This window comes from Pristiophorus japonicus, chromosome 2, assembly GCF_044704955.1.
Source record: "Pristiophorus japonicus isolate sPriJap1 chromosome 2, sPriJap1.hap1, whole genome shotgun sequence".
Taxonomy (NCBI): Eukaryota; Metazoa; Chordata; class Chondrichthyes; family Pristiophoridae; genus Pristiophorus; species Pristiophorus japonicus.
The window spans coordinates 33,750,361-33,773,833 of record NC_091978.1 but is presented as its reverse complement, the minus strand read 5'-3'; the positions used below and the strand labels follow the sequence as shown (position 1 = coordinate 33,773,833).

Here is a 23,473-nt window from a genome sequence, read left to right as displayed (position 1 = left end):
CTGAACGGCGTGACAGAAATGCAAGTCTATCTTGTAATGAGCATTTTTATTAGTACTGTCATTTCAGGCAGGGAGAGAAACTGAGACTGGTGGGAATGATGGAAGAAAAGTCACACTTTTGCACATCAGGTCAATCACATCTCCTTATTCGTTCCTGTACACACTTAACAGGAAGATATAACTAGGCTTGGGAAGCACAGGCAAGGTCGACTAGCCTGAGACGTTTAATCTTCAAACGCTGCTGTATAATCCCTATATTGCTCCCAGTTTGTTTCCTGTTCATGCTTTCAGCTGCCCTCCCTCAGACTAAACCCTGTGTGCAGTCGCTGCACTGTGGGTGACCTTTATACAATGGTCTAAAGAGAGGATTTCAGCCATTGTTTGGGGCCCTTTTGATTTTGAAAGTAAGCAGAGCAAAATCCAGAAAGGCATTCATCAATAGTGCAAACGTCACAAAGTGACACTCTGCTCTAATCCTCCGCTGTTCTTTATCAGCTCACCCAGGGAGGTCAGGTTCATTTTACTCTCCCATTCAGTGAACCTGAGCTATACATAGGCAGAACCGTAGAACCATACAGTGCAGAAGGAGGCCCGATATTCGGCCCATCGTGCCTGAGTCTGCTCTTTGAGATGAGTCCCACTCCCCTTGCTCTTTACCCATAGCCCCGCTGGAATCTTTTTTCCTTTTCAAGTTTTTATCAATTCCCTTTTGCACGTCACTGTTGAATCTACTTCCACCAACCACAGAAACTTCAGCACAGGAAGGGGCCATTTGGCTCTTTGTGTCTGTGCCTGAGCGAGCTTCACACAGAAGGCATCTACTCTAATTTCCCTGATCTTTCTCTGTCATTAATATTTTTCACCAAGGGTTTATTTAATTCTTTATGAAGCATCATGACTGACTTGGCTTCAATCGCTACTTGTGGTAATGTAGTCTAATAAATCTTTGCACAAAAACATTTCTTCTAAGTTTTTCATTTATCTTCCTACAGCAGTCTGGCTCCTTTATAGTGCTGGCTGAAAACTTAAAACATGGTTCATCGGTGACTAGGCAGTTCGCTAGCTGCCTTGTATGGGTTAGCTTGGCTCAGTGGTAGCATGCTTGCCTTTGAGTCGAAGCAGTATAGGTTCAATTCCCACTCCATGGCCTTAAGCACAGTGTCTGGACTGAAACGTCAGTGCAGTACTGAGGGAGTGGTGTACTGTCAGAGATGCCATCTTTTGGACGAGATGTTAAACCAAAGCCCCTTCTACCTACAGGTTGATGTAAAAGATCCCACGACGCTATTTGAAGAAGAGCAGGAGAGTTCTCGCGGAATCCTGACCAACATTTATCCCTCAACCAACAAAACAGATTGTTGAATGTGTTTCCACCAACCAGGGAAACTTCAGCACAGGAAGAGCCATTTGGTCCTTTGTGTCTGTGCCCGAGCGAGCTTCACAACAAAACTATCTACTCTAATTTCCCTGCTCTTTCTCTGTCTTTAACATTTTTCACCAAGGGTTTATCGACTTCTTTATGAAGCACCAGGACCGACTTGCCTTCAATCGCTCCTTGGGGTAATGTAGTCGAATAAATCTTTGCACAAAAACAGATTCTTTGTCTTGTGAGGCCTTACTGCGCGCTGATTGGCTGCCACATTTGCCAACACAGCAGTATTGAAAGTAATTCATTGGCTGTGAAGCGCTTTGGCATTTCCTGAGGTGCTGGGAAATTACTAGTTAGTTCTTTTGCCACAGAATTGACTTTCGAAGGCCTGCCGTGTGACGTTTGTGGACATTGCAGTTAGCTCCGCCTTGCTGAAATGATCTCCTTCAAAATGGCTGTTAGACCATGCGCATGTTTCAGAGTGGCGGGGAAAGATTCACCAAGTCTAATAGCCAAAATGAGTGAGATTATTCAGCGGAGGTGAGCTTAATGGCAGTACCACTCCAGATGTAATTTGCAGGTAATGCGCCTCACAAAGCAATTTATTTTGAAAGACAGGGACATAAACACACCTTTGAGCAGACAGTCTCCTTTACATTAATTAGGAAGTCCAGCATGAAACCACCAGCAATCACTACAATATGTTGCGTTTTTGGAAAGCGTTTCGGAGAGATTTGGAAGGGAGATAAACCTTGCCTAAAGAGGTAGGATTCAAGGAGGGTCTTAACTGAGATGGGGAGGTGGGTTGGGGGGGGGGGGGTTAGGGAGAGAATTCAAGAGTGTGGTGCCTAGGCAGCTGAAGGCGGGGCTGATAATGTGGAGTGAAGGGAGGAGAGTTCCAAAAACACGCTGCACAAGTTGCCCATTTCTGTCGCATCTAAATATCGATGGCGTCAGTTAGACACCACTGTGAAATCTTCCAATACTGGAAAGTGCATGGACAAAAAAAACAATCCAGGGACAACTGCATCAAACCTCGAGGGTTTGAAACAGCCCTCTAATGTTAGGCCCCAGCGGCCGATGTATAATTGTGAGGTTTGCTGCACATTCCTCCATGGTAACTGAAGCCTCAGCTCCTTTAACTGCTACCTGATCGTCTGGGCCCACTTACCAGGCAAGCTTCATTTCCAGCCCGGCTTCAACATGACAATTAAAATGGGCTTATATTAATGTTTGGAAGCTTTTAAAAAAAAATTATGCCTCAGGCAACGGTGGAGCTGTGAGGCATATTTTGTCACAGCGCCACAGGATACTGTTTCATTTCAATCTGATTCAAGTCATAACCTTGTACGCCCCGTACACAGGGTTTGACAGACACTCTTACATGAAGGTGCTGTCCTTTTAAGGGGAGCCAATGTAAGGCTTCCTCAAAAGGAAGGAAAAAAAGGAGACAGAACCCAAGTTAGATTTAATACCGTATTTCCTTTCTAAGGTTCAAGGAAAGGACAGAACTCTGAATCCTGCAAGCTTCCTCCCACCACAAATGAAACCCTTGTGCTGCTGTGTTCAATGACAAGCCATCTCTGGTTTATTTATTGCCTCTCCTTAAACTGGGGCCTCCCTTTCCAGTTAAGATCAGAGGAGAGATGAAACAAAGCCCCAGTTCCTGTGCAACACGTTCCTCCCCCTGGCCCCCCTCTCAAGGAGCCTATAACTTTAATAAGGACCATCTGTTGGATTGATTATCTTTAGAACACTTGATAGCCTTGCACAGAAACTCTGCCACTTCATCAATGACTTTCTTGCCTGGTTTTCAACTAATGTCTGTCTTTAACTCATAAAGGCTAATTCTCCAACTGCACACAGTGGGTTATGCTGCTTGCCAAGAGCGCATTTTGTCATTTAGCGTCGTGATTTTCTGACCATTAAATAGTCAGAACGCTCGGACAGTGCTACAGGGATGAGATCTGAATCATGCCCGTGTGCGTAACTGGTCAGTGTTTATGCTCCACAGGAACCTCCTCCCACTTTACTTTATCTCACCCTCTCAGCATATCCTTCTATTCCTTTTTTCCTCATGTGTTTATCTAGCTTCCTCTATGCTGTACGCCTCAACTACCCAATGTGGTTGCAAGTTCCACTTTCTCTCTGGGTAAAGACGTTTCTCCTGCATTCCGTCTTGGATTTAATAGTGACTGTCATTTATTTATGGACCCCTAGTTTTGGATAGCCCCACACGTAGTCGGGGAGGGTAGCAGAGACAAAGCCTAATTATTTAAGGTACAGTTGGATGGTGCAAGTGAGCGGGGAGGTGGGGGGGGTGACTTCGGCAGAGGGTTGGTGGGAAGCCCCGGATTGCCACCCATCTCATCATCATCATAGGCAGTCCCTCGGAATCAAGGAAGGCCTGCTTCCACTCTAAAATTGAGTCCTTAGGTGGCTGAACAGTCCAATACGAGAACCACAGTCGCTGCCACAGGTGGGACACACAGTTGTTGAGGGTAACGGAGGGTGGGACAGATTTGCCGCACGCTCCTTCCGCTGCCTGCGCTTGATTTCTGCATGCTCTCGGCGACGAGACTCGAGGCGCTCAGCGCCCTCCCGGATGTACTTCCTCCACTTAGGGCGGTCTTTGGCCAGGGATTCCCAGGTGTCAGTTGGGGATGTTGCATTTTATCAGGGAGGCTTTGAGGGTGTCCTTGAAACGTTTCCTCTGCCCACCTTTGGCTCGCTTGCCGTGAAGGAGTTCCGAGCTTGCTTTGGGAGCCTCGTGTCTGGCATGCGGACTATGTGCCCTTCCCAGTGGAGCTGATCAAGTGTGGTCTACCACTAAAGTAGCTGACTGCTGATCGGAAGAAACCCGACAAAAATTCCTTCCCGGCTGAGGTATTTTGCCGCATGGCTTTCCTCATCCATTGTGACCTCTGTGTGCAAGTGAAGGTGTCCACCCATCACCAAGTGGACAACGGAACGATTTCTGATCTTTCTTTTTTTAACTCAAATTTGTTTTAAAAATAAACCCAATGGAATTCCCTCTCTCCCCCACACCCCACCAAAAACAAACTCACCAGAAATACAGCACGTTTACTCTTTGAAAACAAGCCTTGTTCTATATATATATATGTGTGTGTGTGTGTGTGTGTATATGCCATCTGTCAGACTTCGCTGATAGGATTTCATTGCTGTTAAGTCCATGCCCCAAATGTCTGCACTGCTCACCACAGCATATTATTTTTAACTCTATCCTGAGGTCCCAGTAAAATGTAAGTTTTTTTTTAAGTATCATAATATCACAAAATAAATGGATACTCCTAGCAAGAATTCCAATAAATGTTCCCTTTTTCTCAGAAACAGTCTGGATAGAAGGGCTTTATGATAGTCAAATAAGTCCCTCTTATTTGGACTGATCATCGAGTTTAGTATGAGCCAACAAGGGAATTGTAACTGGCCCTGATATCAGCACTTACGGTGCAAATGAATCTTCCCACCTCCCCCCCCAAAAATGCCATACTAACTGGCAGCCATTTGCAATGTTAAGTTTAAAACGTCAACACGGACTGGACTGGCGAACTGACAAGACAGCTATGAAGAGGGCAACAAGTGCAAGGCTGTTCACAACTGCGAAATGTGCAGGAATTTCCGTCTAGTGAGACAGGAATGCCTGATAACCCTGTCACTTTAACTGAGCAGAAATAGTGAACGGAGAACGGGTTTGGGGAAGTTACTAAACACCTCAAGGGAGGGCAGAGGAAATCTTGAGGTATTTCGAAGGTAAAAGGGAGTCTGGATTTAAACACAGCCTGGGAAGGCCTCCAGAAAGACAGGATATCTCTGAAGGTCAAAGGACGCGAAACTCAATGCTGTAACAACGTGACCAACTCATGCCACCTTGGAATCCGAAGCTATTTTAAACCCGTCGATTGAGTAATGCTGAGCCATCAAGGGTGCGGCTAATGGAACTGCTAGAAACTAGAATGTTCTCCCTGCGTAATGTGGAAAGGAAAACAAATGTATTCTGTGTTGCTAACATCATTGAATGCTGGACTCAAAGAGTTTTGTCTTGGCAGGGTTGCCTGGGAGCGCAACATGGAATCTTGGGGGAACCACGTATAAAATTTAAAATCAATATTCTCATTACCTCAAGCTGCAGATATTGATTCAGATATTGATTCTGCCAATGGGCCAACAGTGCTGTCAGCAGCCTTTTCCAAACCACCAGGCCTACAAAATTCAAACAGAACAAACCAGTTAAAAAAAAGCCCCCCCATTGGCTAGGGTTCATGGCTGCACATGGCCCACGAGCTATTGGTTCGATAACGCAGCCTTAAAGGGTCACAGTATTCAACGCAGAACCAACTTTTCACTGGCGATAACAAAAGTGAGTATTGGATCTGTCCAGTGGAATTTGGAATTCAGTGCACATCAGTATTACTGATTATTGTTTGCAATCCTTCCACGGCCTCGCTCCCTCCCTGTCTCTGTAACCTCTTCCAGCTCTACAACCATCCAAGATATCAATACTACTCCAATTCTGATCTCCTGTGCGTCCCCGATTTTAATCGCTCCATCACTGACGACTGTGCCTTCAGCTGCCAAGACCGTAAGCTCTGGCATTCCCTCCCTAAACCTCTCCGCCTCTTTCACCTCCTTTAAGGCGCTCCTTAAAACCTACCTCTTTGATCAAGCTTTTGGTCACCTGCCCCAATATCTCTTTATGTGGCTCGCTGTCACATTTTGTTTGACAACACTCCTGTGAAGTGCCTTGGGATGTTTTACTGTGTTAAAGGCGCTAACTAAATGCAAGTTGTTGTACCTTTCAAAGTCCACGGAACAAGTTGAGAACTGTGTGTCTCTTGCACAAACGAACACGCACGTGTGAACAAAATACACACACAATATGGAAAATAATTCCTGAAGATCACAGCACGACAGGTGATATAATTTGGGTGGCGAGGTTGGGCGCGGGGAGGGGTGGAGATCACACCCCGGAGCTGACACAAAAACAACAAATCTGTCTGGAATGATCTACATCAGTGATAACATCACACCGACAGCAACCTGCTGTGGAGATAAATATAAACGCGTTTAAATGTGCGACACACATAGTCTTGGAGAAGAAAAAGTGTATTTACATAAGTGTAATGTATACAGCTGTGAGTATGCTCACAGGTTTGTAGAGCTGTTGATTTGGGAGTGGCTTAGCCAGTCACGTTACGTTCACAAGACTCAATAAAACCCCAGCCAGTTGGGTTCGGGGGATCCACGATGAGGCAGGTGGCTGTGAGCCTAGCAGATGAACTGGTAATGTGTAGTGTGATTGCTAATAAACCAACTAGTTCCAAATTCTTAAGCAAAGAATCCATGAAGCAAATACATTACACTAAGAACATAAGAAATAAGAGCAGGAATAGTCCATTAAGCACTTCGAGCCTGCTCCGCCATTCTGTAAGATCAGGGCTGATTGTTTATCTTAACTCCACCTTCCCGCCCTATCCCCATATCCCTTGCAATCTGACAAAAGTGACATGGAGTGTCTCACTAACGCTAGATGACTTCCCTATTCAATGGGCTCATTTATTTTCTTGGCTGAGCCAGAACAAGAAGCTTTTTTAAAAAGCTGGGACTGGCAGTCCTCAAACTATTAATCTGGGATTTATTGCACTAATACACCTAGATCTTAGTTGGAATTCTTCTTGACCTGCTCGTGATCATTACAAAAAAAAAAACAAATTATACAATTACTTCCAACCACAATCTAGAACACAAAACACTCATTTATTACCCTCACCCAGAATTACTTGTTCCTCCTGCTCCCCGCCAGTCAGGTACCAAGATGGATACAGCATTTTTTTAATATTCGTTTCTGGAATGTGGTCATTGCTGGCAAGGCCAGCATTTATCGCCTTCTTGAACCGCTGCAGTCCGTGTGGTGAAGGTACTCCCACAGTGTTGCTGAGGGGGGAGGGGGCGGGCTGGGGGGGGGTGTAGTTCCAGGATTCTAACCCAGCGATGATGAAGGAACGGCGATATATTTCCAAGTCAGGATGGTGTGTGACTCGGAGGGGGACTTGAATTGATGGTGTTCTCATGCGCCTGCTGCCCTTGTCCTTCTAGGTGGTAGAGGTCGCGGGTTTGGGAGGTGTTGTTGAAGAAGCCTTGGCGAGTTGCTGCAGTGCATCTTGTAGATGGTACACACTGCAGCCACGGTGCGCCGGTGGTGGAGGGAGTGAATGTTTAAGGAGGTGGATGGGGTGTCAATCAAGTGGGCTGCTTTGTTTAGTTGCTAGGTGGCACAATGTGTTGCTGTGGAAACAAGGTCAGAGTGCAGGGGTATGGGAATGTGCAGCTGCAATGTTCCCATTCAGATAATGTGAAAGACTGTGAGCCTGGGTAGAAATGGGGAAGCAATGAGATAAGAGGTTATTAGTTACTGTTTTCTCACAATAAATAAATGAAAACGCATTTAGAAAATGTGATGATGTCAGTAGTTAAATATGGCTAAAATGAAACATATTCAGAAAAGCTCCAGTAAATTAAACAGTGATGTCCCTTTAAGCCCCCAATGGACTCTATTATTACTTCATCAAACTCATCACTGTGCTCGGTTTTAACCAGCCCGTTCAGTTTCCGATTGCAGTGTGCGCCAGTTCACTTTTGTGAATGTACACAATGCACTGCCTGAAGGAGTAATTCAACTCATGGTCGTCTGTTTTGTGCCTGAAAAACAGGAATTGAAAATTGAGGGGCTCCCTTGGCCCCCTCATTGACATCCTAGGCCCCCAGGCATGTGGATATCTGTTGAGGAAAGGAGTGGGCTTGGCTGAATGCGTCCTGGATATGATAGCCGTTCCCCATCCTGATCAAAGTCTACAGAACCCTCATTGTCAAGACTCACAACCTGTGAAGAATGGTTACTTGCCTGATGTACCTTCTTCTTAGGCAGTCCCTCGTATCGAGGATGACTTGCTTCCACGCCAAAAAGGAATGAGTTCACAGGGTGTTTCAATGAAAGACCTAATATTCCAGATCCCGAACTACATCTTGAAAGGTGGAAGATGCCTGTGCATGGACTTTTTTAACGTGTGGTGGCTGTTGCACACCAGCCACCGCATGGTGGTGAGGTACCAGTAAGGGTGCTGCCCACAACAATATACCTCGGAGGAGTCAGAACTCAGTGAGCAATAGTCTCCATTCCCAACTGTACGAGGGACCATTGGGAAAAAACATACATGAAATGAAAAATGCAGAAATGGTTGAAACCATTTGTGTTGTGAAATAGTTGCACGGTTTTGTTTAATTAAACAGATGGTGTATAATTTGATGAGCTTTCCGTTTACCGAGGTAAATTTTAATGCTTGAAAGCCAATTAGTATAAGTCGTTCCGAGGTTAGATGCCTTGCCCTCGATTTCCACATAGGTTTCAAACTTTCACTTGGCTGCTGAGTCCAATAACCATAAAAACAAACTCCCACACATCGAGGTAAGTCCCAGTTCAGTTACACGTCCCCTGCCATTTACTAAACCACATTAAAGCAGCAGTGTGTGATTCAGCTAAAGAGTAAAACTATATCAAATGAGGAATCACTGGGAGGCATGAGCCACAAAGCCTTCAACAGCGTCAAAATTAATTATCTCATTACAGCAAAAAACATTTACAAAACTTAGAATCACAGAATGGTTACAGCGCCGAAGGAGGCCATTCGGCCCATCGAGCCCGTGCCGGCTCTCTGCAAGAGCACTTCAGCTAGTCTCATTCCCCCACCCTTCCCCCATAGCCCTGCAAGTGTTTTTCATTCAGGTACTTATCCAGTTCTCTTTAGAAAGCCGCCATTGAATCTGCCTCCGCCACCCTTTCAGGCAGAGCATCCCAGATCATAACCACTCGCTGCGTAAAAACGTTCTCCCTTGTGTTATCTTTGGTTCTTTTGCCAATCACCTTGAATCCGTGTCCTCTGGTTCTCGACCTTTCCGCCAATGGAACAGTTTCTCTCTATCTACTTTCTATCTCTCTACCCTAGACCCCTCATGATTTTGAACACCTCTATCAAATCTCCTCTCAACCTTCTCTGCTCCAAGGAGAACAACCCCAGACTTGCCATCCGACAGCCATTCTTTCTCTCACTGACAGTTTCTCTCCCCCCATTGCAACCTTCCCTTCTTTATTTTAGTGTTCCTGTACCTGTACTACTATGCTCAGTGCTGCAGTGAGCTTTCTTCTTTCCAAACACCAAGGGGATCATTAAACTCTCTGCTTGCTCTCCGCACTTCACCCTGTTGACAATCAATACTCATGATCAGCCATGATCATATTGAATGGTGGTGCAGGCTCGAAGGGCCGAATGGCCTACTCCTGCACCTATTTTCTATGTTTCTATGTTTCAACGAACTGTGTCCATTTCAATTCACTCTTTCCAAGATCCTCAAAACAGTTCACATTTACATATCGCCTTTAATGGATTTAAAATGTCCCAAGACGCTTTGCAGAAGTGAAACCAGACAAAAATTTGACACTGAGCCATGTAACGAGTTATTAGGACAGGTGATCGAAAGCTTGGTCAAAGAGATATGGTTTCTTAAAGGAGAAGCGAGTCGGAGAGGTTTAGGGAGGAAATTCCCATAGCTTCGGGACTAGGCAGCTGAAGGCTCGACCGCCAATGGTGAGGCGATTAAAATCGGAAATGCGCAAGAAGCCAGAATCAGAGTAACACAGAGTTCTTGGAGGGTTGTAGAGCTGGAGATGATAGAGAGGGGCGAGGCCATGGAGGGATTTGAACACAAGGATGAGAATTTTAAAATTGTGGCGTTGCCGGACCGGTAACCAAGGTAGGTCAGTGAGCACAGGGGTGATGGGTGATGCCAGACACGAGACACCCAAAGCAAGCGCTCTACTCGGAACTCGTCCACGGCAAACGAGTCAAAGGCGGGCAGAGGAAATGTTACAAGGACATCCTCAAAGCCTCCCTGATAAAGTGCGACATCCCCAATGACACCTGGATTCCCTGGCCAAAGACCGCCCTAAGTGGAGGAAGTGCATCCGGGAGGGCACTGAGCACCTCGAGTCTCATCGCTGAGAGCATGCAGAAATCAAGCGCAGGCAGCGGAAGGAGCGTGCAGCAAACTAGGATCCCCGCTCACCCTTCCCCTTCAACCACTGCCCCATCTGTGACAGAGCATGTGGTTCTTGTATTGGACTGGACAGCCACCTAAGAACTCATGCTAAGAGCGGAAGCAAGCTTTCCTCAATTCCCAGGGACAGCCTATGATGATGATGAGGGATGGATGAATGGGCACGGGCAGGGGCAGCAGAGTTTTGAATGGGCTCAAGTTTACAGAGAGGTGGGAGGAAGGTGGGAGGCTTGCAGGAGTGTGTTGGAATAGTCGAGTCTGGAGGTAACAAAGGTAACATGGATGAGGGTTTCCGCAGCAGATGGGCTAAGGCAAGGGGTGGAGATGGGCAATGTTGCAGAGGTGGAAATACTGAAGACTGTCAAACTCCTTACTTACCGTACTCTTTCCTTCCATTCATAACCTGCAAGTCTATAAAACTCAAGCTTGATATTACTTAATGACAAATAACTTTGTAATTAGCCTGTAATTATCTCTCCTATAATTAGCAACCTCAGTGGATTCCACGTTGACACACCTCGGGTCTTTCATCTAAATTTCTAAAAAAAAAACTTGCCTCAGCTACTAATTATTTAAAATTTCTATTTTTTAAACACGTATATATTTTCTTTTTTCTGTACAATGCCACAGTTTACAATACATTAGGATAATGGTTTAACCACAAGCATGTTCCAAGTATGGGTTAAATAAGAATAAATCACAACCTATATATTTTTTTTATTCGTTCATAGGATGTGGGCGTCGCTGGCAAGGCCGGTATTTACTGCCCATCCCGAATTGCCCTTGAGGTGGTGGTGAGCCGCCCTCTTGAACCGCTGCAGTCCGTGTGGTGAAGGTACTCCCACAGTGCTGACTTTGCTGTAGGGTTTTTGTACAACTGAGTGGCTCGCTAGGCCATTTCAGAGGGCAGTTAAGAGTCAACCACATTGTTGTGGGTCTGGAGTCACATATAGGCCAGACCTGGTAAGGACGCCAGATTTCCTTCCCTAAAAGATGTTAGTGAACCAGATGGGTTTTTATGACAATCCGGTAGTTTCATGGTCACCAATACTGATACTGGCTTTTAAAAAAAAATGTAATTCCAGATTTATTTTATTAATTGAATTTAAATTCCCCAGCTACCATGGTGGGATTTGAACTCACGTCTCCAGATTATTAGTCCAGGCCTCTGGATTACTAGTCATCATCATAGGCAGTCCCTCGGAATCGAAGAAGACTTGCTTCCACTCCAAAAGTGAGTTCTCAGGTGACTGAACAGTCCAATACGGGAATTGCAGTCTCTGTCACAGGTGGGACAGTCATTGAGGGTAAGGGAGGGTGGGACTGCTCTTGCCGCTGTCTGCGCTTGATTTCTGCATGCTCTCGGCGACGAGACTCGAGGTTCTCAGTGCCCTCCCGGGATGCTCTTCCTCCACTTAGGGCGGTGTTTGGCCAGGGGCTCCCAGGTGTCAGTGGGGATGTTGCACTTTATCAAGGAGGCTTTGAGGGTAATGAATCTGGATTACTAGTACCAGAAACATAACCACTATGCTACCGTTCCCCAAACAATGAGGCTCAACCCCGCTGCATATCTAGGATGTTTCAACTTCCTGTTTCTGCCACTTTGTGACTGAGATTGTCAATTTAAGTTCAAAATGATGAGCATATTTTGTTAATACCCACTTGGAACTGGATGGAGGCCGGCTAAATTCTTTTAACCTCCACGGTCTCTTCAAGAAGAGTACTCTTCATTGATCAGATGGACTGGACAGGATGCAAATGGAGCTATGGTGTGATAATGCACCGTGGACCCCAGCTTGTGTGCTCTAGAAAGTTTACTTAAAGTAGAAAGTAAATGTAGGTCATTGTGATTTTCCTTTTGTTTCCTTATGGGAGATCTGTACGGTAATATTCTATTCCCACCCTTCCTGGGCCTCCTTATATAGATTACACAGACTTTACAGCATAGAAACAGGCCATTGGGCCCAACTGGTCTATACCAGCCTCTTCCCAACCTATTTCATCTAACCCAAGCTACACATTCTTCTATTCCTTTCTCCCTCATGTGCTAATCTAGCTTCCCCTTATACACATCTATGCTACTCGCCTCAACATTCAACCGCGGCTTTCAAAGGGGAATTGGATAAGTACCTGAAGGAAAAACAATTGCAGGGCTACGGGGAAAGGGTGGGGGAGTGGGACTAGCTGACGTGCTCTTGCAGAGAGCCGGCACGGGCTCGACAGGCCGAATGGCTTCCTTCTGTGCTATAACCATTCTATGAACTGCTCCTTGTGGTAGCGAGTTCCGCATTCTCACCATTCTCTGGGTGACGAAACTTCCCCTGAATTCTCTATTGGATTTATTAGTGACTATCTTGTATCTTTGACCCCTAAATGCCTACTCATTCAATAACTATTGAACTGTTACAAATTTCATAGCCTGGGAGAGGGAAGGATGACCAGATATTTTGGGGGTCTACACACAACTGGGAGAAGCTCCATTGACTTCAACGATGAGATCCTTGAGAGGGCTCCAAAGCAAATCAAGAAGATCTCACTCAGGTTGGTCCCAAAAGCCAATCGGGAGGAGTACAAACAAGCAAACTTACATTGACATAGCCACTTGTCATAGGCTCGAGGGGCTGAATGGCCTACTCCTGTTCCTATTGTAATATATTTGTTTCATGGGTTCTCTGCTTAAGAATTCATAGCAACACATTGGGCTAGACTTTCCACTAAGTGACCATCGCCCCAAAAAATGGGCCTTATTCTAGCGATGTAGGACGTCTCAGCTTACTGATCGCTGGTACATGGCCCATTTTTTTTTTGCGATTTTCCACTCAGCCTTAGGCGGACGATGTGGAATGGGTGATCTGATTTTTCGGCAAAGTCGTGTTCACCCACCGAAAGATGAAGTCAAAAACTTCTCTAGCAACGGCCTTCTGCGCATGTGTGATATTTTTTTTTTCTTCGGCCAACTGGTTTTACCGCGTTTCGAGAGGTCAGGGGTCATCACACATGCTCAGAAGGCAGAGGGAGAGGTAGCGAGAGAGAGAGAGAGAGAGAGGAGAGAAGCAGGAAGGTTGGAGTGGATATATTTAGCAGCGATTCTTATTGAAAACAGAAATATAAATCAAATTAATAGTATCTAACGAATTGGAGAACAGTATATAACAGTATATAACAGTATAAGCATTTTGAAAATGAGTATGGAGACAGAATCGGAGAGGAAAAGGGCCAAACACTTTATTGATGAGGCAAACGAGGCCCTGGTCAATGAGGTGAATGCAAGGTGGGCCGAATTGACACGGGGTGTGCATGGCAAATCGCCACTCCGTGTCTGCCGAAAAATCTGGTTGGAGATTGCAGCCGTGGTTTCTTCTGCATCCCATGAGGCGAGGGGGAGAGCGCAGTGCAGAAAACACTGGAATAGCTTGGTGGCTGCAGCAAGAGTAAATTGCATTTTATATTTTACTGATTATATTTTATATTTTATTGATGCATGCAAATTTTTATTTGAGCAATGAATCTGCTGCATTGAATCTAATTCTTGAATGTATTCGTTAAACCATGTTAACAGTAATTTGCAATTAATAATTTAATAATTAATATGTATGCAAATTTTTATTAGAGCAATGAATGTCCTGCATTTAATTAATCTTGAACATTCTTTAATATATTAATTAAACAGTAAGTTGCATTTTCTATTTCAAATTTTATATGTAATATGTTACTGATGAATGCATGCAAATTCTTAATATTACAATGAATCTCCCTCAGTGAATTTAAGTTTGTTATTCTTAAATGTGTTACGTGAACCAGCAGCATGTAACATTTTAAACATTGTAAGTTGTTGTGACCTCAAGATACTACCTAGTCCATTAGCTTATGCCATGCCATGCCATGCTCTTTTCTCATTTGCAGAAGAGGATATTTATCAACCTTGCCGAGCAACGGCAGACGGAGGGCGGCATTGCTCAGCTACAGCCTTTAACAGAAATCGAAGAATGTGCGGCCGCGCTGGTTGGCCGTGAAAGCCATTCGGCCACCACTCGTGGTCTGGCCGAACCCAGCCGTGCGCCTTGTGAGTAATTTGTAATTTGTTGAACTGTATTAAAAACAGTATTCAAAACTTAAGTATGCAACTGATCTAATGCAAAATGCAATATAATTGTAATGTGCTTGTGATGTACAAATGATGTCATGTCATTTCATGCATGCATAAGAAGCAGGGATTGCAGCAGCTACAGCTCTCTGGGGTAGTGGAAAGTATTGATATGTAATCTCTCTTGGTAATGTAAACTGTTACGTTATAATAAGTTCTGTAAAAATGTCATCATTTTTGTTTTTAAGATAAACCTGATACACTGGTACAGGTGCAGTCAGCACCTTCAACATCTCCATCGGTGGAGCAGGAAGAACTTGAGGAGCTGGAGGAACCTGATCTATTTCATCACCTAGAGGATGAGGAGGAACAGCAGCAGGATGAAGAGGAGCTGGAGCTCCTGTACGCGCGGCTATTGATGTTGGGGGGGGGGGGGGGTGCGGTGAACCTGCGGTAATCTGAATTGAGAGCGATGAGGCACCGGGATCAAGCAGTGTGCAGCTGGCGACGCCAATGCACGACAAATTGCACACGCCGACCCCACGGAGGTCGGGTCAGCGAGGTGGGCAGTCACCTACCTTGGACGGGCAGGTGACCTCCATGTGCAGGGAGACGGTCGCGATAGGTCCAGGCATTCAAGCAATTCTCCACCAACTGGAGCCAGTTCTCCACGAACTTCTCCAACCGGTCTGTCATGCAAACGGAGTTAGCACGGCAGACCTTGGAGGGGATCAGAGAACAGACCGCCGCAACCAATGCCCTTCGGCATGCGTCGCTGGCTGGACACGGCGCTGCACCCCAAGGTGTCGCGTTGGGCCCAAATGCAACCCCAAGCACACAAGCGAGTACGGAGGATACAGTTCCCGTGACCCGGAAGACAAACATTGTCATGCTGCATCTTCCACTCCCACACTACCACCACGGCAGGAAGTCGTGTCGTTGCCCGCCGCATGCCAGCTTTGTCTCATTCTGCGCAAACCAAAACGGGCGGGTGGTGTTAAAACACGGGGTGGGAAAGGACCTGGAGGGAAGCGTGGCCGCAGGTAGGGGGGGGTGCGGGCGGGGTTGGTTTTTCATATTAATTGTTAATTTTTTTTAAGTTCGTTCGTTCATTGTTGTTTGGGGTAGGGGTGGGGGGGTGCGTGTTGATAAAATATTTTTAATAATTCGTTTTGTTACATAAAATCTTTTACTGAGTTTAACAATTGTTGTGCCTTCTATCAATAATTATTTTCAATTGCTACAAATGCACTTTTTACTAAAGAATGTAAATCTATTGAACTACTCTCTCTATACAAGCCCCAGTCTGTATACCAATCTCAGTCTAATACTCTCTCTATTCCAGCCTAACACTAGGCCCCATCACTTTCAATCATTATTTCCACTTGGTATAAATGCACTTTTAATTAAAAATTGCCTAATCCATTTGTCTATTATTAAAATTAAAATATAATTATCTGAGTAGATCTATCTATGCAGCTCCCTTAAATAACTCACAACTGTATAAGCACGATTTTTTAGCTGCCTCCACCTTTCCTCCGATCTTCAAAATGGAGTCCGTAGTGAACATTTCCTTCTGTAAAGCCCGGGAAAAGCAACTATGACCCAGCCATGTTCTCGGCGAGCGATCAGCCCGGCGAAGTGCTGGCGATGTGCCGAAAGTTGGGATGGGCGATGTGCGGGTGAACAGATCGGCGATCAGTTCGGCGACGTGCCGGCGATGTGCCGAAAGTTGGGATGGGCGATGTGCGGGTGAACAGATCGGCGATCAGTTCGGCGAAGTGAGCCGAAACTTGGGGGCTTATTTTTCCAGCGATCTTTCTGGCCTAGTTTCTACTTTTGCCTCAAAATGGGCGATAAAGGTCCGTTCTGGGTGATATATGGGCCATAGATGGGCGATGTGAAGTGGAAAGTCTAGCCCATTGTTATTACGAACTTGTTGGTTTATTAGAAAAAGGTTAAACAATCACACTACACATTACCAGTTCATCCACCAGGCTCACAACCACCTGCCTCATCGTCGCTCCCCCGAACCCAACTGGCTGGAGTTTTATTGAGCCTTGAGAACATCACGTGACTGGCTAAGCCACTCCCAACTCAACAGCTCTACAACTATTTTAGTGAAACATAAATCAAATGCCCCCTTTTGGCAAGGGCACTCGAACCCACAAATTAACATTTTAAACTTTAACCAAACCTTAAATCAAATGAAAATTTGGTTGCCAGGGATGATGATGCACTCCAGACCACCTCTCGCGGAAGGCCGCGAGCGTACCGGTGGACACTGCGCAACAACTCTACAAGCCTGTGAGCATACTCACAGGTGCACACATTACACCTATCATGTCCCAAAGTAATGACAATAAATGTCATTTAATGACATTTTGCATCGGCTGATGACATCCTGAGTTTGTGGACGATGGTATACAAGCACAGGCCATGTTCAAGGTGGAATATCTGGCCACCAATGGGTTTTGGGATGCGGGCACTTTCCACGTGTATTCTCCTTCCTTTTATTCATCCCGTTTGCTGCTTTGTGGGATCTTAAGGTGCACAATCCTGCTGCCGTGCTTGGCTACATAACGGCAATGACTGGCCTTCAAACACACTCCATTAGCTGGGCAGCACTTCAGACCTTCGCTACCCAAGGAGCAGTTGATGCGAATGGCACGGGTGCATTTAAGGAGATACTTGGCAAGTGCACGAGGGAAGAAAGAAACAGAAGGATATGTTGAAAGGGTTTAGATGAAGTAGGGTGGGAGGGGGCTGGGGTGGAGCATAAACAGCGGCATAGGGCAATTGGGGCCCAATGGCCTGTTTTGGTGCTGTAAATACTTTGTAATCTATTACAGATTTATTGACGGAAGTACATTTTCCATCCCGACCGCCTCGAAAGGACATGGCAAACAGCAAAGAGGGAAAAGCAGACCATTCCCCAATGAGAAATAAAACTGCAAGAGGTCATGGTGCCCGAGACTTCACTGTGGGAGGATGTAAAGGGAGGGGGGAGCCTGGGGGGGGTTTCCAGCTTTAGATGGGCCTCAGAGCATAATAGGAAGGTTGTCCCACAGCTTCTCTACACACTGTGTTTCGCCCTGTCTATAAGCACTGAACTAAACATTACATCCCAGTTTCACAAAAGGAAAAAGAGTAAATTGTGGCATCTGCTCAAACTATAAATATGAGCATCTAAAACAAAGTGCACTCTGTCCATGCGCAATGACGCCAAAACTCTGGGCAACACAGAGCAACGACAAGAAACCACACAGCAATCTGTGCATGAGCGTTGACACCAAAACACAGGGCAATGCGTGAAACAGCAATATCATAGGAACAGGAGTAGGCCATTCAGCCCCTTGGGCCTGTTCTGCCATTCAATCAGATCATGGCTGACCTGTGACCTAACTCCATTTACCCGTCAAATCAAGGAGCAATCCGTACATGAGCATTTATAGAATGTACCGAATGCTTTTCATCCTGTTTTCTCCCAACAGAGCTTCCTATTTTCACTGTTTTTTTTTTTCAAAAACCACAGTAACCACAACCGCTTGCATTAAAAAGGTTTAACAAAGTCCCTGCACTGTTCAGAGGAAAAGAATCAAAGTGGTTGCTTCTGTAAAAAGAATTCGTTTTGGTGGATCAGATTCAGTGGAAACTTGTTATCGAGAGTTCTTCAATCAATAGACCAGCAACGTTCTCGAGTTCAACACACAGAGTCCTGACAGACTTCTGCTGGCTCACAAAGACTTGCATTTATATAGCGCCTTTCACGACCACCGGTCGTCTCAAAGCGCTTTACAGCCAATGAAGTACTTGTTGGAGTGTAGTTACTGTTGTAATGTGGGAAACCCGGCAGCCAATTTGCGCACAGCAAGCTCCCACAAACAGCAATGTGATAATGACCAGATAATCTGTTTTTGTTATGTTGATTGAGGTTTAAATCTTGGCCAGGACACCGGGGATAACTCCCCTGCTCTTCTTCGAAATAGTGCCACAGGGAGAGGGCAGACGGAGAGTCGGTTTAACGTTTCATCCAAAAGATGGCACCTCCGACAGTGCAGCACTCCACTGGAGTATTAACCTGTGCTCAAGTTCCTGCAGCGGGACTTGAGCCCACAACTGTCTGACTCAGAGGCGAGTGTACTACCCACTGAGCCACAGTTGACAGAGGCAGATAACAGCCTCTGGAAGTCTAACACATTATCATCATTTCATTTTTCCAGACGACAGATTCTGGGACTAAGACCATCTTGCACACCCTGCAGCAATGGTGGAAATGGGTTTTTTGGAACAATATTCAAGAGAGGCATTGATGGCGGGGCAGAATGTCGCTGGAGCAACGCGGCAGCATAGGCAGGACAGTGGGGGGGGGTGGGCGCTGGAACGGGGGGGGGGCCAACAGAGCGCTGCTGGGAATCCCCGCCTGCCCCCTTCATGACCATGTCCAAGGTGGAATACCGGGTCATTGTCTACCGGCTGTCACCCATGATTAACCAGAGCCAGCCAGCAATCGCAACACTGCCAGTGAGTTCAGCAGCCTCTTGGACAGCAGCTCCAATGGTTTTTGGGATGAGGGCACTTTCCATGTGTGTTTACGAAGAATGACCCATCACCCCTGTGCTTGCTGACCTACATTAGCTCCCGGCTAAGCAACGCATCAAGTTCAAAATTCTCATACTTGTTTTCAAATCCCTCCGTGACTTCGCCCCTCCCTATCTCTGTAATCTCCTCCAGCCCCACAACTCCCCCGAGATGTCTGCGCTCCTCTAATTCTGCCCTCTTGAGCATTCCTGATTATAATCACACAACGATTGGTGGCCGTGCCTTCTGTTGCCTAGGCCCCAAGCTCTGGAACTCCTGCCTAAACCTCTCCAGCTCTCTTTCCATCTTCAAGATGCTCCTTAAAACCTACCTTTTTGACCAAACTTTTGGTCACCTGCCCTAATTTCTCCTTATGCGGCCGGTGTCAAGATTTTCTATCTCATAATACTCCTGTGAAGCGCCTTGGGACTATTCACCACGTTAAAGGCGCTATATAAATACAAGTTGTTTGTTGTATTTTTCTCTTAAAGTATCTTTCTGCCTCAATAACCTTGTGGGATTCAGCAGATTTCTTTTGTTAGCGTCCAGGCACAAGCTTCAACGTTCATTCATGAGAACCTGTGAACAGTCTGATTAGCAATGATCCAAAATTAGCCACATCAACAGTGACATGCAGGTCAATAAATAACAGCAGCAAAAATATACCTGTTGAGAAAGATCCACAGAGATGTTCACTCTCTGGGGGTGATTTTAACTGTGGGCGTATTTTGGGTGATATGGGATCGAGCGCCCAGTGATGTTCCCTTTAAGTTGTGCGGCCGAGAGGCACTCTGAGGGGTCCCTTGCAGCTGGATTTTAAATTGTAAAAGATGCGCATGCGCGGAATCTTAAATGGGCCACGCAGCTCGTCAAGGGGGCCGTGCGGCCCAAAATAAAATTACCGGGAACACTGCCCTCCGTTACAGATCTTGCCCCATTTCTCTACATTGCTGTTTGTGGGAGCTTTCTGTGCACAAATTAGCTGCCGCGTTTCCTACATTACAACAGTGACTACACTTTTTTTTCCAAAGTGCTTCATTGGCTGTGAAGCACTTTGAGAGGTCCTGAAGTGGTGAACGGTGCTATATAAATGCAAGTCTTTACTTTTCTTTTTTTCAATGGGAACGAAAATGGGGCGAGATGTGTAACGGGCGGCTGAATCAGTATCGTGCATTTTACACTATCGCCCGTAGTCCCCATTACCCCCACCCCTGCACTGTGCCTGCTTTAGTTGCCTGGAACCCTGCACCCGTTCTATCGGACTGGTCAGCTCTGTAGAAGCTTTGGGAAGGAGCTGCACAGTGTGAGGCTGTTAGCTACAGTGAGTGCATTTCTTGTGAGTGCCGTAATACTGCCTAACAGCTTCCTATTCATTCCCCCCGCAGCGAAAGTGTGTATCAGACCATAATGCAGAACGTCAGGGACTGCCAATAAAACTGAGGAAAAGGATGTTTAGAAATGTGCTGGGATCTGGTGCTTGCCAATAGTTGACTGCGTCAGTGAAAGAGAGAGCGTCACAGGGTTGGGGAAGGTTTGGGTACCGGGCTCTACTCCTGGCCTGGATGGGCTCTGAAGAGGTCACAGCAGACCCGCCGAGATGGATGTTACGGCATGTTTACTGTCGGCTAGACTGGCTGGGACATGCAAACCTGCAGAACAAACCATTTGAACCACCGCCAACTTGGCTGACACTCCAGTGCAGTGCTGAGGGCGTGCCGCACTGTCAGAGGTGCCTTCTTTCGGATGAGGCATTAAACTGAGGCCCCGTCTGCCCTCTCAGGTGGACATAAAAGATCCCACAGCACTATTTCGAAGAAGAGCAGGGAAGTTAGCCCCGGTGACCTGGCCAATATTTATCCCTCAATCAACATAACAAAAAAAAACAGATTATCTGCTAATTATCATATTGCTGTTTGTGGGAGCTTGCTGTGCCCAAATTGGCATCCACGTTTCCCACATTACAACAGTGACTGCACTCCAAAAGCATTTTATTGGCTGTAAAGCGCTTTGAGACATCCGGTGGTCGTGAAAGGCGCTATGTAAATCCAAGTCTTGCTTTCTTTCTTTTACTTCGCTTGGTCTCTGGTCTGTGCAGAGTAGACGATAGTGGGGATGCTACAGCTGGGCTTCAGCATTGACCGGGAGGGGTGAGGAGTGCGGGTCGGAATTCCCCGGAGGTTTTGCTCTTGATCGCCCTCCAGTGGCCCCCGTGGGAAAGGTGCTCAAACGTAAACAATGGGCGAGAATGTCCATCTTGGGCTCGTCTATGTTCCCCCCATAGCTGAATAGCCTGTCAATACTATTGCAGCTGGTGAATTGAAGAATTGGGAGTTGGGTGAGGTACAGGATGGCGATTGGCCCTTGTACTTCAGTGGCTGCCCTTGATCAAGGAGAGAAATTTGGAAAAATAAAAGGAAATTAAGATAGAAAAGAAAGAAAGGATTTATATAGCGCCTTTCACAACCACCAGACGTCTCAATTTGTTTTTACAGCCAATGAAGTAAAACAATAAAAATTCACAATGGAGGGGGGAAAATGGCACAATTTCATACCCTCCTGGTATATAAACAAGTGTATTTTATACGATACGTTACCACGATTTGAACAGGGAGTGAAATACGACGTGAAGTTGCATGTTACGTATGAAGAGCTCCTTTAACGCAGAGAACCTGAATAAGGTATATTTAACACCGTCAGTTCACCAGGATTTCACGGATCTTTTACTGCCATGGCTACATAATAAATAGACCACACCACGTAACACGCCAGCAATGAAACCCTGAGTGTGTTCGGAAATCAGGTACAAGAGCTGTATAAATATTTGATCAGTTGCTAATCTCAGCTTTGACGTTCACTGCAGTTCACTGTGACAGGAGGAGGAGGAGGACTGGGAACAGGGGCTGAGGCAAGAGAGCTTATCTACTGCAACACAGGCCCAGCATAAAGGCCATGCTGCTTAGACACAATGGGGGCAGACCTTGGCCTTGTGCGATAGTACAAGACAATAACAACAACTTGTATTTATATAGTGCCTTTAACGTAGTGAAACGCCCCAAGGCGCTTCACAGGAGACAAAAAATAAGAAGAAATTAGCGCAGGTGACCAAAAGCTTGGTCAAAGAGGGAGGGGCCGAAATTCAGGGTCTCGGTAAGACCCGTTGCTGCCCGTTTGCAGCGGCCACGCGGCGGAATCCCGTGGCCGCCGCTTTGTGATCAACTGGCCGACCCCGCCCGAAATTCAGGTCGGGGATTTCTCGGCCTGTTCCCACTGCCGCTCCGCTGCTGCGGGCCGGCCACCGCAAGCGTGTCATAGACGTGCGCACCGTCGCTATCCCTAACCTGCAGAAGACTCCGACCCAAACTCACCTGGACAGATCGTTGCCCCGCCGCGCGGTGCCCCCGACAGCTTTCTCTGTCGGTGCACCTTCTGCTGACTGTGTGCGGCCCGGCAGCGCGGTGGCCCTTCAAGGGGAGGGCCCACTGCCGCAGCCGCCATGTCTTTTAATTTGCCGGGCCGCACTTCCCGATCGGCCGGCAAAATATTGACCACGGGTTCGGCCGGGCCGCCAACAGGCAGTCTGGCAGCCCCGACTTGGGCCCGGCTGAAAACCTCCCTGGTGGCCTAGTGGCCAAAGATTAAAAAATGCCCAAGTCTAATGGAGGGAAGAGAGCCATGGTGACGCACACACGCTGTGAGGCCACCTCAACTTCCACCCCTCAGCCTGCCTTACCGCCTCACTTCCGCCCCCACTATGACCGACTTCCGGTCCAGCTTAAAAGGCTTTGTGTCTTAATGCAAGGAGTATCCGCAATAAAGTGGATGAATTAACTGTGCAAATAGATGTTAATAAATATGATGTGATTGGGATTACGGAGACGTGGCTCCAGGATGATCAGTGCTGGGAACTCAACATTCAGGAGTATTCGACATTCAGGAAGGATAGAGTAAAGGGAAAAGGAGGTGGGGTAGCATTGTTGGTTAAAGAGGAGATTAATGCAATAGTTAGGAAAGACATTAGCTTGGATGATGTGGAATCTATATGGGTAGAGCTGCAGAACACCAAAGGGCAAAAAACGTTAGTAGGAGTTGTGTACAGACCTCCAAACAGTAATAGGGATGTTGGGGAGGGCATCAAACAGGAAATTATGGGTGCAGGCAATAAAGGTGTAGCAGTTATAATGGGTGACTTTAATATGCACATAGATTGGGCTAGCCAAACTGGAAGCAATACGGTGGAGGAGGATTTCCTGGAGTGCATAAGGGATGGTTTCCTAGACCAGTATGTTGAGGAACCAACTAGGGGGGAGGCCATC

The 23,473-nt window shown here is 46.4% G+C and overlaps 1 protein-coding gene across 3 annotated transcripts in view; it reads right to left on the bottom strand.

The window, feature by feature from the left end:
• The window catches only part of rnf24 (ring finger protein 24), a 173,515-nt gene that overhangs the window by 113,377 nt on the left and 36,665 nt on the right, over positions 1-23,473 (bottom strand). The window contains exon 1 of one of the 3 annotated variants that reach the window (XM_070866826.1): positions 5,508-5,557. The exons of the other annotated variants lie outside the window; for them this stretch is intronic. The gene's annotated coding sequence lies outside the window, so the exon portion shown is untranslated. Of the gene's footprint in view, positions 1-5,507; positions 5,558-23,473 lie in introns of those variants that run through there. 3 annotated transcript variants of the gene reach the window in all.